Source organism: Chiloscyllium punctatum, chromosome 11 (genome assembly GCF_047496795.1).
Source record: "Chiloscyllium punctatum isolate Juve2018m chromosome 11, sChiPun1.3, whole genome shotgun sequence".
Taxonomy (NCBI): Eukaryota; Metazoa; Chordata; class Chondrichthyes; order Orectolobiformes; family Hemiscylliidae; genus Chiloscyllium; species Chiloscyllium punctatum.
Genome location: NC_092749.1, coordinates 10,810,242 through 10,828,220, shown reverse-complemented (window position 1 = coordinate 10,828,220; position 17,979 = coordinate 10,810,242). Strand labels below are relative to the sequence as shown.

Genomic DNA, 17,979 nt, shown 5'->3' with positions numbered 1-17,979 from the left:
CAGTTGAAGGCACTGGTAATATGTGAGGCTGCTTGTGCATGGGAAGATCCTGCAGACACTATTGAGATGGTGGGTTAGTAATGCTGATTGTGAGGAAGGGAGATAAGAATTGGACAGGACGCTGCCCTCCTCATGCCCAGAAAATCTTTCCTTCCAAGGAGAGAGTGGGCAGTTTATCCTCAGTCTCCCCCGAGAGTGACCAGCGACGGAGCACGGAGTCTTCCCGCAGCGCTGCACTGGGATCTGTCAGCCAAGCCGAATGTAACATGACGATGGGAGCGAGTGGGTGTGGGTGTGTGTGTTGGGGAAGGGGGTGGGGGGGAGTGGTGTGAAACGAATCTGTCACATCGCAACATTTCCAAAACTTTCAACCAGGAAATCAGAGATACTAAGGACACCGAACAGTGACCTATAGAGAGATGTTCGATGTTGAATATAAATATCCCAGAGGAATGGTAAATCCAGAGTAAACAGTTCCCACCTGAACCACCCCTGATGGCACAACGGGAGATGGGGCATTGACTAAGGCATCGAGAGTTTGAGAGAATCCACGCAGGAAGAAATAAATTTTATTTTTTGTTGTGATGTCCTGGTTGAAAGCGACCGGATTGGTGGTGGGGGGGTGTGGGGGGTGGGGAAGAAAGATTGAAAACTGGAGGGACTAACTGTGTCGCCCTTTCAGAGAGTGTCCCTGGTACCATGGGCCGAACGGTCTCCGCCTGTACAGTGTCTTGGAAAACTCAAAGAGAGGAATATCCCACCCCCAGTGACCGCGGCAGGTCTGACACTGGGTGTGAATGTCCAGGGAGGGGATAAGGATGGAGCTTCCCCTGAGACGGAAATATGGGTGAAGTTTTGTTTTCACTCTGACAACTTTATTGTTGTTTCGCTGTTGCCCTGAATTTGGAAGCCTGAGAAAGTGTGTTAGACTAAGACGGCCTTGTGGATGTGGGTCATGTGTGACATTGTAGGGAGCCCGTATCCACTGTCCTCTCCCTTTTAAAAAAAAATCACCGATTAGGTTTGATTGAAATCGCCTGAAGTTTCAGACATTGAGGATTATCTTAAAGGGCGCTGGGAGTGGTTCAGATTTGACTCCCCTCCATCCTTCCCTTTAGTTCTTTGGGAAAGCCCCAGTGCCTGGAACCGGGTAAGTGAACCCGCGCGGGGAGGGAGGCGAGCAGAGACAGGGAAAGCTGACAGAAGGCCGTTCGGCCCATCCAGCCTGCTATCTGCAGCTGTTTGTCACAGAGGAGTGTGTTTGTTTGTATATGCTTCCCAAAAAGCCTGTTTGCAAAGCTGCCCGTCTCTCAGCGATGCACCATTAGCAAACCAGCACCGTTTTACTTTCCCTTACAGTGGGCTCGACCGTTCCTGAGGGGGACACCGGGCGGTGGGGAAAGAGGGCAGTGTTTATTTTCTGTCGGCAGCTGATCTGTTGCAGGGACAGAGACCTCTCAAGAGTCCCTCCCCAATTCCAGTCTAATGTAGCCTCAATCTCTGCTCATAAATCACCATCCCCATATCTGACCAGCTCCTTCTCTCTCTGTCACACACACACACACACACATACATTTCAGACACAGTCTGGAAATCATAAAGATGGTTCGAATCAATTGGGGGCAGACTCAAAGACTATCCCACGGGGGCTCCTACAAGCTGACGCGAGGTTAATATGTACCTGTCAACTCCCTACCCAGTCTAACTCTTCCACTGTCGAGATAGGGCCGGAGGAGGGGGTTTGGCAGGACAATGGGGGTGGGCAGGAGGAGGGGGTCTGGTCAATACCTTTGCAGGAGGTTCCCCTTTGGTTATAGATTACATCAACTACTTGTACTGAGAGAGCAGCTCGTAAAAATCTGCCCCATTCTATTATACCCGAAAGCAAAACAAAACCTAAGCCTGCTTTCTGAGAGTCTGGATTGAATTACCAAGGCTGGAGTTGAGACTTGCTGGGGATGCGGGCACATTCCTATTTACGTGAAGAACTTGCACAAATTCTTTCGCTGACAACTTCTCAGCTCCCCCTACACAGACACACGCACACACAGACACAGACACACACAGACAGACACATAGGTACAGACACACGCACACAGACACATACACACAGACAGACACACAGGTACAGACACACGCACACAGACACATAGACACACACACACAGACACACAGGTACAGACAAACACAGACACAGGTACAGACACACGCACACAGACACATAGACACACAGGTACAGACACACGCACACAGACACATAGACACACACAGACAGGCACACAGGTACATACAAACACAGACAGACACATACACAGACAGACACACAGGTTCAGACAAACACAGACACATACACACACAGACAGACACATAGACACACGCAGACAGGCACACAGGTACATACAAACACAGACAGACACATACACACAGACACATAGACACACAGGTACAGACAAACACAGATACAGACACGCACAGACAGACACAGATACTGACGCACACAGACACAGGTACAGACACACGCACACAGACACATACACACAGACACACAGGTACAGACACACGCACACAGACACATAGACACACACAGACAGGCGCGCGCGCACAGACACTCACCGAATTCTGATCAAATAAATCTAACCTAAAGTCGCCATAGTCTTACCAGACAATGGGGCTGCTCTCTCATTCAATACAAACAGTTGGTGGTTTAACCTGAGTCACCAGTCTCTGATGTTAACCTATCGTTTGGGGTTTTGTTTTCGCAGACTCGAGGATCCTGCAGTTTATCTCTCACCCGAAGTCATTTTCACATTCAAAGCTCCCTTTCTTTCTATTTTTTTACATTCATTCCCAAAGCAACAACCTCTGAACCAGCTCCCTTCTCTCTGTCTCCACTGAAACAGCTGAAAAACACTTCGATGACCCATTGTAACTTTTTGCAAGATTGCAATGAAATTCGGTCACGCAGCCCAACGTAGGAAATAACTGGGAGATTTTGAACACCTACGCTGTTCTGCTCGCAGTTAAAATCGAAACCTGGGTCTTTAATTTCACTCTCGTTGTCTCAAGGCACAAGCTCAAACACAAGTCACAGATATTTTGCTCCAACTTTCTATTTCAAACAACGAACATACAAAAGAAATAACATTTCGTAGTGATTAGCTTTTCTACGTCGGTAGCAATCGACGTTATATTTCACTGACTGATATTAGAAAACAAAAACTTTTTTCAGTTGAGAAGTTTTTAAAAGACTTTAAGAATCGAAGTCTCCGGCTTAGATTCTGAGCTGGTATTACACCGCCACCCCGCGGCTGGACTGAGGATCTGCATCCAGTCAGGTCCCAGGAACCAGGAGGGACTCAGAGGGAGGGAGTGCGTTCAGATTCCTTAGACTACACGTGGGGGAGCAGCCAGGTCTGTAATCTCTCCACTTATGTCGTACAGTGAAAACAATAGCCAGTGTATTTAAACACAACGCAGTCCCTGTATTAAATACGTCAAGCAGCCGAGCAGTGATTAGATTTAAATGGGGTCTCCGATAATGAATTATATTGCAAACAATATCCAAAGTCGTTAAAAGTTTTTAAAGTTCAAATTTGTGAGTTTTCTTTCTGGATTGTTGAACCGCAGATTGGAGTTGAGCTAGATAACCGTCATGAGAAGTCGTTATTTTAAAACCAAACTTATTTCTAACTTCTCGTGATTACAGGTAACTTTAAAAAAATTGGGGGACAATCCCTTTGCGGATTGACAGGGTTTGTGTCTGTCTCTTTGTGCTTGTTTCTTTTTGTGTTGATGACTGTGTGATTGTGTGTCTGTGTTTGTCTGTGTGTGAGAGACTGTGTGTTCCTATCTGCGTGATTGTGTGTCTGTGTTTGTCTGTGTGTGTGTGAGACTGTGTTCATATCTGTGTGATTGTGTGTCTGCTTCTGTCTGTGTGTGTGTGTGCGTGTGTTTTGAGAAAGAGTGCATACAAAACAGGGGACTATGTGACGAATCTCCCTTATCACTTGCCACCCCCTGTCTCAGGAGTAGCCCCCTCTCTCTCTCTCAGCCTCCCTAATCTGCCCCACCCCGGCAGCTCAGTCGTGCAGCTGCTTCAGCCAAGGATCAGTGCTGGGACTTTGTCCGCTGAGAATGAACAAGAGCCTGGAGTTGTTCTTTTGTTGTTGCTAATTCACACACAAAAAAAACTCTCTAGGGATAACTCGAAAGTATCTCAATGAGTTCCTACTGTGCCCGGTCCAAAGTGGAAGCAAGTCGCGCGCTCCAAATAGAAAAGACAAGTATCAGGTCGTTTAAACTAAAACCCCACAGTTAGCACAAGGTGAATTATTGCAGTGAATCGCCGGCCCCCACCAATTGTATCTCAAATTAGGCAATACACTGAGAGTTTAGACAAAACATTCATTCTAATACAGCCACTCTTCATTTAAAATTCCCATCTACATATGTACATCACGAAATGCATTCAAATGTATAAATAAAGCTCTTCACGTTAGGAGTGAAATCTTATTAGAAAAAAAATCGCTGAAACCGTGTAGTGAAAGAACAGACAGCAAACCTGTGCAGACAGGGAACTCCTGGAGACGGAGGTTAGCGCACACAGACGGGGATTGAGTTGGGGAATTTAGGGAAGTCCTTTTTGCCGGATTGACTCTCAGTCTGCAGTCTCTCTCTCTCTCTGTGTGTGTCTCCCTCTGTGTCTGTCTGGAATGGGACGATCCTATGTCGGAAAACCCAGCTTAATACTGACCTATTCTATAGCCTATGCAACAGCGAAAAAAAAAATGCCGCTTTCGTAAACCATTACGAAACGAGATTTAAGAGGGAGGGGGTAAACGTGAAGAGGGAAAAAGAGTGTCATAGTGGGATCATGCAATATCTGATTTGAATAAAGGCAGCCAACATTTCGCATACTTGTCTAACGTAATTACATTCCATTGCTAAGGCCATCATCATCTTCATACAATATTCCTCAAGCCAAGTCTGAGAGTTCCAGACACACAGTTGAGAGTTTAACAGTGAATCGTACAGAAACGATTGCCCCGGACAGCCTGAAGCTTTACTGAATTTCCAACACCTACTCCCTCATTGCTGCTAAAATTACAATCGACTTATTTACAGTTGGGGAAAAGAGAATCAATTTTTAAGGCAATCTATTTGGAGATGGATAAAAACTTTGGGAGTGGGTCGGGGTGGGGGGGAGGAAACTCAAGGACTTTGAGCAAAATTGAGGCTTTGTAATTTTCTCTTTTTTTGCTTCTAATCTGAAATTGCTAGCGAGAGGCTTTCCAAAGGACGGAGTTTGAATTTTTGCAAATTACTGTCACATCTTCTTTTATGATTCATGAGTTTTATTCAGCACCAGCACCACCCCGATTCAAACAGCCCCCTTCCCATATCCCCCTTCCAAAAGTAATAGGAGAATGATTCTCCAACCTCTCCCCGCTACTCCTTATTTCTAATTCACTCGTTGAAATTAAGGAAGTTATATCTATATCAGGGGGAATCGGACCTGGTCTTGCCTGTGCTCTGTGACCGCCTTCAGACCCGGTTCAGTGCTGACATTGAAGACAGCAAAAGGGTTTATTGCTGCTTTATGTGATAAGGGGGGAACTGCAGTAAAATTGCCAATTGCAGGAATGAAATCCAATCCAGCTTCGCTCTCTCCTGTTCAAGGGTTGGCCACAGTGACCTGTCTAGACATAACATGCATAGCAAAGCGGGAATACCGAACCTCAGATGCGGTAAAGCTCATCATTGGGAATCTCGTCAGACTTCCTTGGGATACACGCTTTGGCTCCTAAAATCACACAGGAGACATCTTGGCAAAGCGGAGGAACCCCTTCAGCTGGCGAATTTATTGGTCTTACGCAAGTTGATTTTAGGAATAGATTTGGGGTAGAGGGGGCGGGAAGGAACAACAGTTTCATTGGTCTGAGGTGATGCAATGCAATTAGTGCGAGATCTTTCTGAAGTATTGGCGAGGAGGGGGAGGCCGTCCCTTTAATGAACCACACACACACACATTTAACAACTTGATCTAAAATGATAGCTTTCCCATTTCACCACAAGTGCTGCCCCTCTGCTCTACCCTGAGAACTGGGAACTTTTCAACCTACGCAAAGTTTAGGCATTTTCCTTGAGACAGTCTCTGAAGCTCTTTAATGATTTCCAGTCTTAAAGTAACAGGAGTTTAGATCAGAGTGGGGCTGGAAAAGCACAGCAGGTCAGGCAGCATCCGAGGGGCAGGAACATCGACGTTTCGGGCAAAAGCCCTTCATCAGGAATAGAGGCTGGAAGCCTCCAGGGTGGAGGGATAAATGGGGGTAGGGGGTGGGGAGAAGGTAGGGAAGATTCCAATAGGTGAATGGGGGTGGGGATGGAGGTGATAGGTCAGGGAGGAGAGTGGGGGAAGGGAGCAAAGAATACAATTGACCTATTGTACACTTTGCTACTTTCTCCCCAGCTCCACCCCCACCCCCATTTATCCCTCCACCCTGGAGGCTTCCTGCCTCTATTCCTGATGAAGGGCTTTTGCCCGAAATGTCGATTTTCCTGCTCCTCCAATGCTGCCTGACCTGCTGAGCTTTTCCAGCACAACTCTGATTCCAAACTCTGGTTTCCACCATCTGCAGTCCTCACTTTTGCCTTAAAGTAACAGGACACCCCCCCCCCCACCCCAGGCTGGAAATGTTACTGGGTTTGTATCTTTATCCTCTGGATGTGGAGCTGACGGCGCACTAAACAAAAACCAACTGTCCCGGAAGTTCAGACACAAGAGAGTGGATGCTACACGATTTTACCTCATCCCTACCAAACACATTCACACACAAAATAGAGGTGATTCTTTTTCTGTATTTAAACACAAACAGAAGCAATACGTGTGAAATGGTTCCATTTTACATAAGAATATGAGAATAAAGAACAGGAGTAGGCCATTTTTAAGACAATCATGGCTGATCTCCCTTGGGTCTCAACTTCACCGTCCTGCTCGATCTCCATACTCCTTCAAACCCTTCCTATTTAAAAATCGGGCTATCACCCCCAATGCAAACTCCACACAGACGAGCAGGAATTGAACCCAGCACCTTGGTGCAGTAAGGCAGCAGTATTAATCACTGAGCCACCATGCTGCCCATTAATGCACCTCTGCAGTTCAAGAAAGGAGTGGGAGAGAAGGCATGGAATGAAATGACACCTCAATTCACCTGGTATGAGTTTTTGGGAAGGTTGCTTCATATAATGAAGGAAGTGATAACAGGACACATAAAAATTTATATTAAGGTGAAACAGAATGAGCATTGCTTTCTGAAAGGAAAATCACATGGTTTACAAATCTGTTAGAGTTTTTCTTGGATGTGAATGGCTTGGTACATTTGTAAAATTTCCTTTTGAGAGGCAAGCATCACTAGTAATTATTTGCCAGTCTTTTGTACTTTTTGAGCACTTGGTGGTGAGTCACCACAACTGGGCTGTTAAGGTTTTGCAATGGTTGGCTAAGAGTCAACCCCATTTTTGTGGTTCTGGGGTCACATGTAGACCAGACAGCTGACTTCCTTCTCTAAAGGGCATTTATGAACCAGAGGGGTGCTTACTGACAAGTCAGGAGTTTCAAGATCATTATTAATGAGATTCATATCTTACTCCAGTGTTGTTACTTAATTTAAAATTACAGAGAACAAGTGGATGTAATGTACACTGATGATATTTACTAAGGTCTAGATTAGAGTGGTGCTGGAAAAGCACAGCAGGTCAGGCAGCATCCGAGTCTTACCTGCTGTGCTTTTCCAGCACCACTCTAATCTAGACTCTGGTTTCCAGCATCTGCAGTCCTTGTTTTTACCATCTTTACTAAGGTGTCTTGCAATAATTTGTTACATTCAACTCAGGCTCAGTGGATTGGGGTAATGTATCAGTAAAGATAGAAAATTGGTTAGTAGACAGAAAATAGGAACTAGAAGTGAATGGAATATTTTCAGGATGGCAGGTCGTAACTTGTAAATCCAGGCATTTATAGGCTGTAGCAAAGACTTAGTTAAGGGAATCAGACACAAAGTTTCCAAGTTTGCTTAAGAAGGATGTGAGTGTTGGAAAGCTGTGAGTACAATACAAAAAGGGTGGAATAGAATAAGGAAATTCTAATGATGGGCATAAAGGAGGCAATTGAGTATAAGTTGGTGAAATATAAAATATCTGCTTTGAGCAGACGAATAAAAAGGCAACACGTTCTTTTGAAAACTAAGAGACGAGTGAGTGTTGATCAGAGGAAGATTTTAGGTGTTGCTGTAAGAAAATCAAAGAGATTTAACATCAAGTGGTGATGGTGGTGTCTTTGATTTGCTGTGGTAACATTCCCATTTACATGTATATTGTAATCCGGAGCTATGGATGGTGGTGGTAGAATGCTCAAATTTCTTTCCACCTCTTGGCTCACCAGGGATCTCTCCCATTCTTACCGCCTGCCTTTGGTGAGTATTGAAAAGATTTGTAGGTTGATAATCAGCATATTTAACTGCATTATGATGACACATTCCTTCACCTTCAACTCCTCGAGTGCCACTCAAACCTAGTGTTTTGGCTCTGAGGCAGGGACACTACTCACTGTATCTCAAAACCATTTTGACATGTAGGTGCACCAAGTAATTCAGAAAGAAACTAGGTCGTTAACTTTATTGGAAAGGGGTTGGAGTACAACAGTAATCTTGCTGCAGTAACATAGGAGGCTTCTGAGACCGCAACTTTGTAGAATTCAATGTGCTTACCATTAAGAAGGATTTACTTGGCTTATAGAGGGTTCATGATACTGATTCCAGGACTGAAAGGACTGTCCTTCTCCCAGGAGAGATTGAGTAGGATGGATCTTTGCTTCCAGAGTTCTGGGAAATAAGCAATGATCTAATCAAAAGATATACAATTCTCAGAGGATTTATGTTGCTCGTCATTGAGGAAGAACTTCTTCACCAAAGGGCTGTGAATCTGTGGAATTCCCTGCCCAATGAATGTATTTAAAGCAAAGATAGATAGACTTTTGAATAGTAAAGGAAGTAAGGATTTGGTGGGTAGGTGGTTGAGTGGAGCTGAGTCCACAAAAAGACAAGCAATGATGTTATTGAACAGAGCAGGCTCTAGGGGCCGAATGGCCTACTCCTGCTCCTATTTCTTATATTCTAAGCAGTTAAGAGACATTCCTTAGCTTATCTGGAGTATAATACTTGAACCTTGGTCTCAGAATTGCTACTGAACTGTGGAGAAATATCTTCAGTCAGAGCATGTGAATTTTTGGAATCCTCGAAACCAGAAGATGCTCACCTGTGATTTATAAGAGGTGTATGGTCACAATATGGCCTTATATAGTCTCTGTTTATCTTCCCAGCATTTACATTCCATCCCCTTCACATTAAGGGCTAATATACCTTTCACTTTGGTAATTAACCCTCAACCTTGAGAGCTGTGAGTGGCACAGGAGGTAAATAATCTCAAAATTACAGAATGCAGAGGAGTCATAAGGTTTTAGCTTTGAAGATGACGGTGTAGAATCAGTTCTGATGGAGCTTAAAAGCACAAGGGACTGCAAGTATTGGTAGTGCATTTTGTTGCGGCACAGCAGGTCTTGTGGTGCAGTGGTAGTGTCCCTACCTCTGATCCATCCTATCTGGCTTTAAATCCTGCATGGCCATACAGGAAAATTGCAACAACTATTGATATGTAACATTGGTTATAATGTTGGGCAGAATATATATGAGGACATTAGAGATACATATAACAAGGGTAATACAGCAATCACATGCAGTTTCATCTTTACAAAGAATAACCAACCCTAATTTTCAGTAATCGTATGGAGGAGAACGTCAGGGAATTAATCAAGCTGATCTTTTTTAGACCAGTTTGCTTAGGTACAGAATAGGGAAGAAGAACGATTGTAGAAAATAGAACATAGAACATTACAGCGCAGTACAGCTGCATCAGCCCATGATATTGCACCGACCTGTGAAACCAATCTGAAGCCCATCTATCCCACACTATTCCATTTTCAGGAATATGTTTATCCAATGATCATTTCAATGATTTTAAAGTTAAAATGTAACACAGCTGTTTAAAAAAAAAGAAAGTTAAAAGAAAGGAACCTTGAACCAGTTCCCAGATGGTGAGGAAAGTGCTCGAGATGATGGGATTACACCCTTTGAAAATCCCAATGCCATTGTCAGATTCAACAGAGATTTTCAAAAGGAAAATACCATTTGAAAAGTACGCTTGAATTTTATGAGGTGGTAGCTAGCAGAGTGGATAAAGTGGGGATGCAGGGGAGAGCTGCAATATAGGGAATACCACATTATCACAGATTGGGGAAACGTGAAAATAATCCTAATGAGGTTTGGGTCTCAGAAGCGAAGGAAGGATATTAATGTCTTTGGGAATAGAATGCTTGTTAATTCGGCCAATTCTTGTTGAATGAAGAGACATCAATTTCACAAGCAGTGTTACAAACACATAAACAGGTTTATAATGTCTGTATATAAAATGAGTATGTCCACATAGGTGCAGTTTTATATCAATATACATATAGTTTCATTTTATATATTTGTGTATATAAATAGGAGGAATGCATGGGAGGTGAAAAAGAGATGGGATTGCTAAAGTGTATGAAGTGCTCCTTCCACAAATAGGATGTTGAGGGGAGTGTCACACTTGACTTTGTTGGTGGTACCAATGAAGCACAAAGATTCAAGTTCATGTCCCACTCTCAGGCTTGAGTTCAAAAACCCAGGTTGATGCTCCAATGCAGGACGGAGGGCTTGCTGCATTATCAGTGACATGAAACCAAGTTAATCTGCCTGATTGAGTGAATGTAAAAGATCCCGTGGCACTATTTTGAAGAAAAGTAGGAAGCTATCCCTGCAGCCCTGGCCAATCTGTTTCCCTGAATCAATCTCACAAGACTAATAGATTATCTGGTCATTTTCTCATTACTGATTATGGGAGTTTGCTGTACATAATGGTTTTGTTACAATAGATGCTGCTTTTCATTGGCTGTCAAGCACTTTGAAATTTCCAGTGGTCTTGAGAGGTGTTATATAAATGGAACTATTTCCTTTTATCTACTAGGAGGGAAGTGTTATAATGTCCAAGAATGAACAGCATAATAGATTAGGTAAATGAGCCAAATGAGTGTATGTGTAGAGATTTAAAAGTCTATATGCAAAGTTAGTGCAAATTAGTTCAGGAGTAATATTGACGAGGTCAGCCAGTTAGCTGAGGGAGATGTCCAGAGGAATTGACCAATACAACTGCAGATTAATTTCAAACACGAGGTATAGAGTTACAGAACATAAAATGAACACTGGAAAAGGGAGACTCCTTCAGAAAGCTTTGTATAAATAAGATTAGATGCAAGAACAAATGGAAATAAAGAGTCTGTCTGACATGATTAAAAATCAACAGCAATCTGACAAATAAGGAAGGAGGTTAGGAGGCCGATGAGGTAATCAGAGGAAACTTTGAAACAAACGTTAAAGAATTCTAAAACAAAAATTGGCAAAGAAAGAGTATTCAAGCGTGAATTGAGACCTCTGAGAGGAGATTGAGTTGTTGATGATGGAAATATTGATGAGTCTTTGTCAGCTACTTCACTTCATATGATGTAACAGAGGATGTGATGATTTACTGGAATTATCACTGGACAATTAATCCAGAGACCCAGGGAAATGTCCTGGGGAACTAGGGTTTGATTCTCACTGTTGCAAATGGTGAAACTTGAATCCAATAAAAATCTGGCATTGGGAGTTTAATGAAGACCATAAAACTGTTACCTGATTGCCAGGGTAAAGCCCATCTGGCTTCCTAATGTCCTTTAGGGAAGGAAACAATCATCCTTACCTGGGTCTGAGCTACAAATAACTTTAGGTCCACAGCAATGTGATTAATTTTTAACTGCCCTTTTGGCAACTAGGGATAGTTGGTAAACACTGGCCTAGCTAGTGAAAGCCACAGTCTGTGATTGAATGAAATAAAAATAGGAGAAGTACTTGGAAGGGTGTCAATTCCTGGATTAATTAGTTTGGAGGAATGCCCTCAGATTGGTGGGAGCAAGAATTTCACCATCAATTTATTTAAAGGTGAAGTTACTAAATGCCAGGTGATGAGAAGAAAAGTTATGAAAATTGTATTTGACTAATATTTTTGAGGAGGTGACAGATTGAAAATGGGGGATTTGTGGTGGATATCGTGTATATGGACTTCCAATCATTTTTGCCAAGTTACCACACAAGGAGACAACCAAATACTGAACTCGTGGAAGTTCAATTGACAACTTTAACACGTAGATATAAATAAGGAAACCAAGCATATGGGGAAGTCACTCGGTATGACAGGAAATAATTGATTGGTTGATCTATTTTTGTTCCTGATTGAAGGATGAGCATTGGCTGAAGTGAAAATTCACCCTCCTTTATTCAAAGGAAATCCACATTCTCATGAGAGAATCTATGAGACCTGGGTTTAATTCCTCATCCAGAAGACGATACCTCTGAAAATGCTGCTGTGCACTCAACATTACCCTGGAAAGGATGCGTACCTTAACTATAGGCAGAAATGGGACTTGAACCCAGCCACCCACTTTCAGAGATGGGTACAATATTAAACAAGCCTCAGCTAAAACTTGATTAATGTTACATACATCATGCTGAGCCCTGTTCTGTTTGAGGGGTCAAGCACAGATATACTTTCACTCAGTATCTGTCTATTCCATGATAATGCCAGAGTCTCGGACATAAAAAATAAGGAAGTGAGATCAAACACCCTCCAATATGTCATTTGAGAATTTGGATTCAGTTCAATTAGATTTAGTTTAAAGATCTGGAAATAAAAAAAACTGTAATTTGTAAAAATAACCACACGCTGTTGGAATATCAAATAAACATATTCACATGTGTACACAATTGCACACATTCACGTTTATTCATATAAATAGACATACATGCAGAGACTTGGACGTCACACACACACAAGTTAAAATTGTGATGAGAGAGAGAGAGTTTTGAAGAAATTTCTTTCCACTGAGGAGCCTGCACTACTTTCCGACAGGGAGTGAGTGAGACATGGACTGTTATATCCTTTAAAGGAAGAATTGATCATGTTTGAAGCAGTGGATAAGTACAGTGCTATGGGAAGAGAGTCCATATTTATTTTAACTCAATTCAAACTGCCCTGGTGGGAATTGAACCCATGTTTTCAGTGATGAATTTTGGATGGTTCTAAGCAAAATGCTGGCACAGATGCAATGGGTTGATTCCATTAGTGCTGTACACTGGTAAGGTATGAAAATTCCCCAAGAGAGTCCCATTAGTTCAACACAAAATGGAGATCAATCATTGGTCTCTCTGTGATCTGCCTGAGTTTAACATTGTACTCAGTACATTGATATTAATGAATTTCAACTCCCTTGCTGAGGATAAATGAAAGGCAGTGAAGTTATATAACTCAGCCTGGTTGTTCTTAGGATCTGCTATTTATTTCTGTCCTCCCAGGTTCTCATAATATTTTATCGTTCCAATTTTTTTTTGTTTAAAGCCACAGGGATCCTGTGGAAAACATCCTGTTGAAATCCACTAAGTCTTTTTCCTAAAGTGAGTTGAGTTTAAAAACACTCTCATAACCTCAGAGCAGCTGAAATATGTTGGTCTCCTGCAGATTTTGTTTGTCTCTCTTGTTCACCGTGCAGGCTTCAAAATAATGAAAGCAATTGCATAGATATAGCGCCTTTCACAGACATCCAGACTTCCAAAGTGAAGCACCTTTTAAATGTGGTCACTGTTGTCATGCAACAAGAACAGCGGACAATTTGTGCACCACAAGATCCCATAAGAAGTAATCTGATACTGACCAGATAGACAGGTTTCAGGCTTTGGTTAAGGTGTAAATTTTGGCCCTGTTAGTACTCTGCATCCTGGCAACATTGCAAAAAATATCCAAAAAATGGGAAAGGCTTTGAGATATCCTAAGGACATTAATGGTGCTATAGAAATGTAGCTTTCTTTTCAGGTGTCTTCCTTTCTTTGTTTTCAATGCTGTAAACACCATTGCTGGTGCTTGCAACCTCGACCTATTGTCCTCAAAGTTAAAAATCACACAACACCAGGTGATAGTCCAACAGGTTTATTTGGAAGTACAAACTTTTTGAATGCTGCTCCTTCATCAGGTGGTTGTGGAGCAGGATCATAAGACACTGAATTTAGAGCAAAGAGCATTCTGTGTCTTATGAGCCTGCTCCACAGCTATCTGATGAAGGATCAGTGCTCCGAAAGCTAGTGCTTCCAAATAAACCTGTTGGACTATAACCTGGTGTTGTGTGATTTTTAACTTTGTCCACCCCAACACCGGCTCCTCCACATATTGTCTTCAAGACATAATCATCTTGAAATGAGATGCAGAATTAAAGATCACTGTGCAGCACCAGAGTGAAGAGGAATAGATGAGGTCATCAGGGAGTGAAGCTGCTAAACTGGGGTTTAAAATCAATTTCAAATTGTGCTCAGGAGGACACAACATAGGGTGCACTTCAGGGTGTTGGAATGGAGTGGTCATAATCTTCTAACTTCCAGTGAAAGTCGCATTGGTGATAGTACAATGATGAGGACATGGGAATTCGGGAGAAAGTTAGGGATAGAATCAACTTGTACGGAGAAAATCATTCTTACAGATGGCTTACCAGTTTTGTGGTATGTAAGAAGTCTTAATGAAATTCCCGGAAAGATCACTAAAGTTTGTCAGGTAATGAAGGGAAGTCCTGGGTCATGATCTTATGGATAAACCTGTCTGAGATTCAAGGGCAACTGTAGATCATTTTTACCAGCGTCTCATCATTAGCCTAGACAAACCACCACTGCCCTCTCCTGTCCTTTCTGAGACAAGCCTGCCCAATTTCAATGTGTTGATCAGAGAGTCAGCTCCACAATTGATGGATAATCCATGGAGCCTGATTACATTGCGTTATGTAAGCAGTATTCAGGGTACTGATGGTGAGGCTTTTAATGGGAAATAGGTAGCAGTTACCATATCCACTTCTTAAATATGCCCCCACCCGCTTTGAAAGACCTGATTTCTTGCTTGTCACAGAACACAGAATAGTTATGGCCCAGAAGAAGGCCATTCAGTGTCTATACGATGTTGTCCCAGTCCATGCATCACCATCAATCCTTGTCTCATTTCCTCTTAAACTTTGAAAGCTTTTGTAATGATTTGCATTACATTGCTTGGGTCACCTTGCCTTACATCTCCCAACAATGAAGGAACAGAAAAGCAGATTCATTTTTCAGACTGGATTGGAATTGGGAAGAAATATTTGGATGAAGTGTGAGATCTGATTCACTAGAAGCTTGATAAATGTTGTTTATATGTTTTTTGACACATGAGGGGCTTGTTTACTTAGGCTTTACAAATGGTTGACCTTTTACTAATGGTTGGAGACAGTGAGGTCTGCAGATGCAGGGGATCTGAGTTGAGAGTGTGTTGCTGGAAAAGCACAACAGTTCAGGCAGCATCCGAGGAAAATTGATGTTTTGGGCTGGAGCCCTTCAGCAGGAATGAGCTCATTCCTGATGAGGGGCTCCGGTCTGAAACATCGATTTTCCTGCTCCTCGGATGCTGCCTGACCTGCTGTCTTTTCCAGCAACACACTCTTAACTTTTATCATGTTGGCCTGGCTTTGGTTAAATCACTTCGATTGGAAGATAAAGAACTGGAGGTTCCATTTAGCCCTTTGGGAGTCCTCTGTCATTCATTGAAATACTGATTTCAATATTGGTTGTCAAATCAATTTTCTCTCTATGTCTCATTCAAACTCAACAAACTCATGGAGTCATACAGCACAGAAACAGACCCTTCAGTCCAGCCAGTCCATGTTGACCATAATCGCAAACTAAACTAGTCCCACCTGCACGCTCCTGGCTCATATCCCTCTAAACATTTCTTATTCATGTACTTATCCAAATAACTTTTAAACATTGTAACTGTACCTGCACCACCACTTCTTCTGAAAGCTCATTCCACAAACAAACCACTCTTTTTGTAAAAAAGATTCACCTCACATCCTTTTAAAATCTTTCTCCTCTCACCTTAAAAATATGCCCCCCTCATCTTATCGTCCCCCACCAAAGGAAAAAGACACCCACTATTCACCATATCTATACCCCTCATAATTTTTATGAACCTCTGTAAGGTCAGCCCTCAAACTCTTGCACTCCAGTGAAAAAACTCTCAGCCTATCCATCCTCTCCCTGTAGTTCAAACCTTCCATTCCTGGCAACATCCTGGTAAATCTCTTCTGGCCCCTCTCCAGCTCAATAATATCCTTCGGATAACAGATGCTCCCAGAACTGGTTGCAGTACTCCAGAAGAGGCCTCTTCAATGCCCTGTGCAATCTCAATATGACATCCCAACTGCTATAGTTGAAAGATCTGAGTAATAAAGGCAAACACGCTAAATGCCTTCTTAACCACCCTGTCTACATGTTACGCAAACCTCAAAGAATTATGTACCTGAACCCCTGCGTCTCTTGACCCAAGGCCTTACTTTTAATTGTATAACTCTAATTGATTTAGTCTTGAAAGTTTCAGTTACCCTAACATCTTTCACAAAATTGACATGGCCCCTTATTGCAAAATTTTAAGCTCTCACTTTCTTTCTAACGCTTAATTTCTACACCAGAACAAATTGTTTCTCTGTATATACACAATCAAATCTTTTTGACACTTCAAGCAGATTCCTCAGTCATCCAAACTCTAACAGAAAGACCATAAAACAAAGGAGCAGAAATAGACCGCTCAGCAGTTTTCTCGTCAATTCATAGTTAATCTGATAATCCTCCACCATGCCTTTTCCCTGTAACCCTCGGTTCTCTTTACTGATTAAAAATCTGTTTATCTCAGCCTCGAACATGCTGAATGACCCAACCTCGACAGTCCACTGTGAGAATTTCCACAATCGCATGAAATGTGGGAAGTATCCAGCAGGTCAGGCAGCATCTGCAGAGCAACAGAGACCAAATCAACACTTCAGAGTCCATGACCACTCATCAGAATCTTCCAACAAACTTGATTTTATCATTTAACTGATAGACAGTCAATGATCTAAAATTTAAACTTGGTTTCTGTCTCTACATATTCCCTGACCTGCTGAACACTGAATATTTATTTCAGGATGTCAGCATTTTGTATGTGTCACAGAAATACAACCCAAGTTTATTTTGCCTGCTTCAATTCACTAAGCCCCACTGTCATATGGATGATGTTTAAATGTTGCTTTGAGTTATGCCTGGCTGATGCCTGTAGGTGACAGTAAGGGAGAGTGAGGCAGAGAATGAGGCAGCTTTCCATACACAAAGTCGAGTGCCTGCTGTAATTCAATAGTAGCTGCTTGCTTCTGATGCAGAAGTAAGTAGACTCAATGTTGAGATAGGTAGACTTTTAATCAGTAAGGGAAGCAAGGGTTATGGAGGAAGGGCAGGAAAGTGGAGTTTAGGATTATCAGATTAGCCATCATTTCATCAAATGGTAGTGCAGACTCAATGGGCTGAATGGTGTCACTAAGCTAGTCCTTTTTTTTCCTAAATATTGTTCCTTGGCTCAAGGATACTATGTGCTTGATTTTTTTCAGAGGGGTAATAAACCACACTGGGCTCCTATCAGACTGGTTTGGTGCATGGATGAAAAGGTTTTTGAGAGACTTATTGTTTATATGTAAACAGGTGAGACTTCAGGCCAAAGTGGTCATGTTTTAGAAGTGCCCTGTATAAAAAGGGGTATGGTCAGCTCTCTAGTGGAGCAATTTTTACTTTAGTCTTGAATTGGTTGGAAGATCAACAGGGAGCTGTGTAGAAGCTCTCTCTCTTTCTGCCCTTCAACTTCAATCTGTAAGCATGGGTTCCATTTGTATTGGGTTTTAAAGGGAGTTTGCTTATTGGCACTGTTGTGTATATTCAG

At 42.4% G+C, this 17,979-nt stretch overlaps 1 protein-coding gene and 1 long non-coding RNA gene across 2 annotated transcripts in view; one reads left to right on the top strand and one right to left on the bottom strand.

Moving 5' to 3' along the window:
* The window catches only part of col12a1a (collagen, type XII, alpha 1a), a 267,414-nt gene extending 262,647 nt beyond the window's left edge, over positions 1–4,767 (bottom strand). Inside the window, exon 1 of the mRNA XM_072580290.1 lies at positions 4,562–4,767. The gene's annotated coding sequence lies outside the window, so the exon portion shown is untranslated. The remainder of the gene's footprint in view (positions 1–4,561) is intronic.
* LOC140482731 (uncharacterized) overlaps positions 2,756–17,979 on the top strand; it is a 41,521-nt gene continuing 26,297 nt past the window's right edge. The window contains exon 1 of the long non-coding RNA XR_011961781.1: positions 2,756–3,411. This is a non-coding gene — a long non-coding RNA (uncharacterized lncRNA). The remainder of the gene's footprint in view (positions 3,412–17,979) is intronic.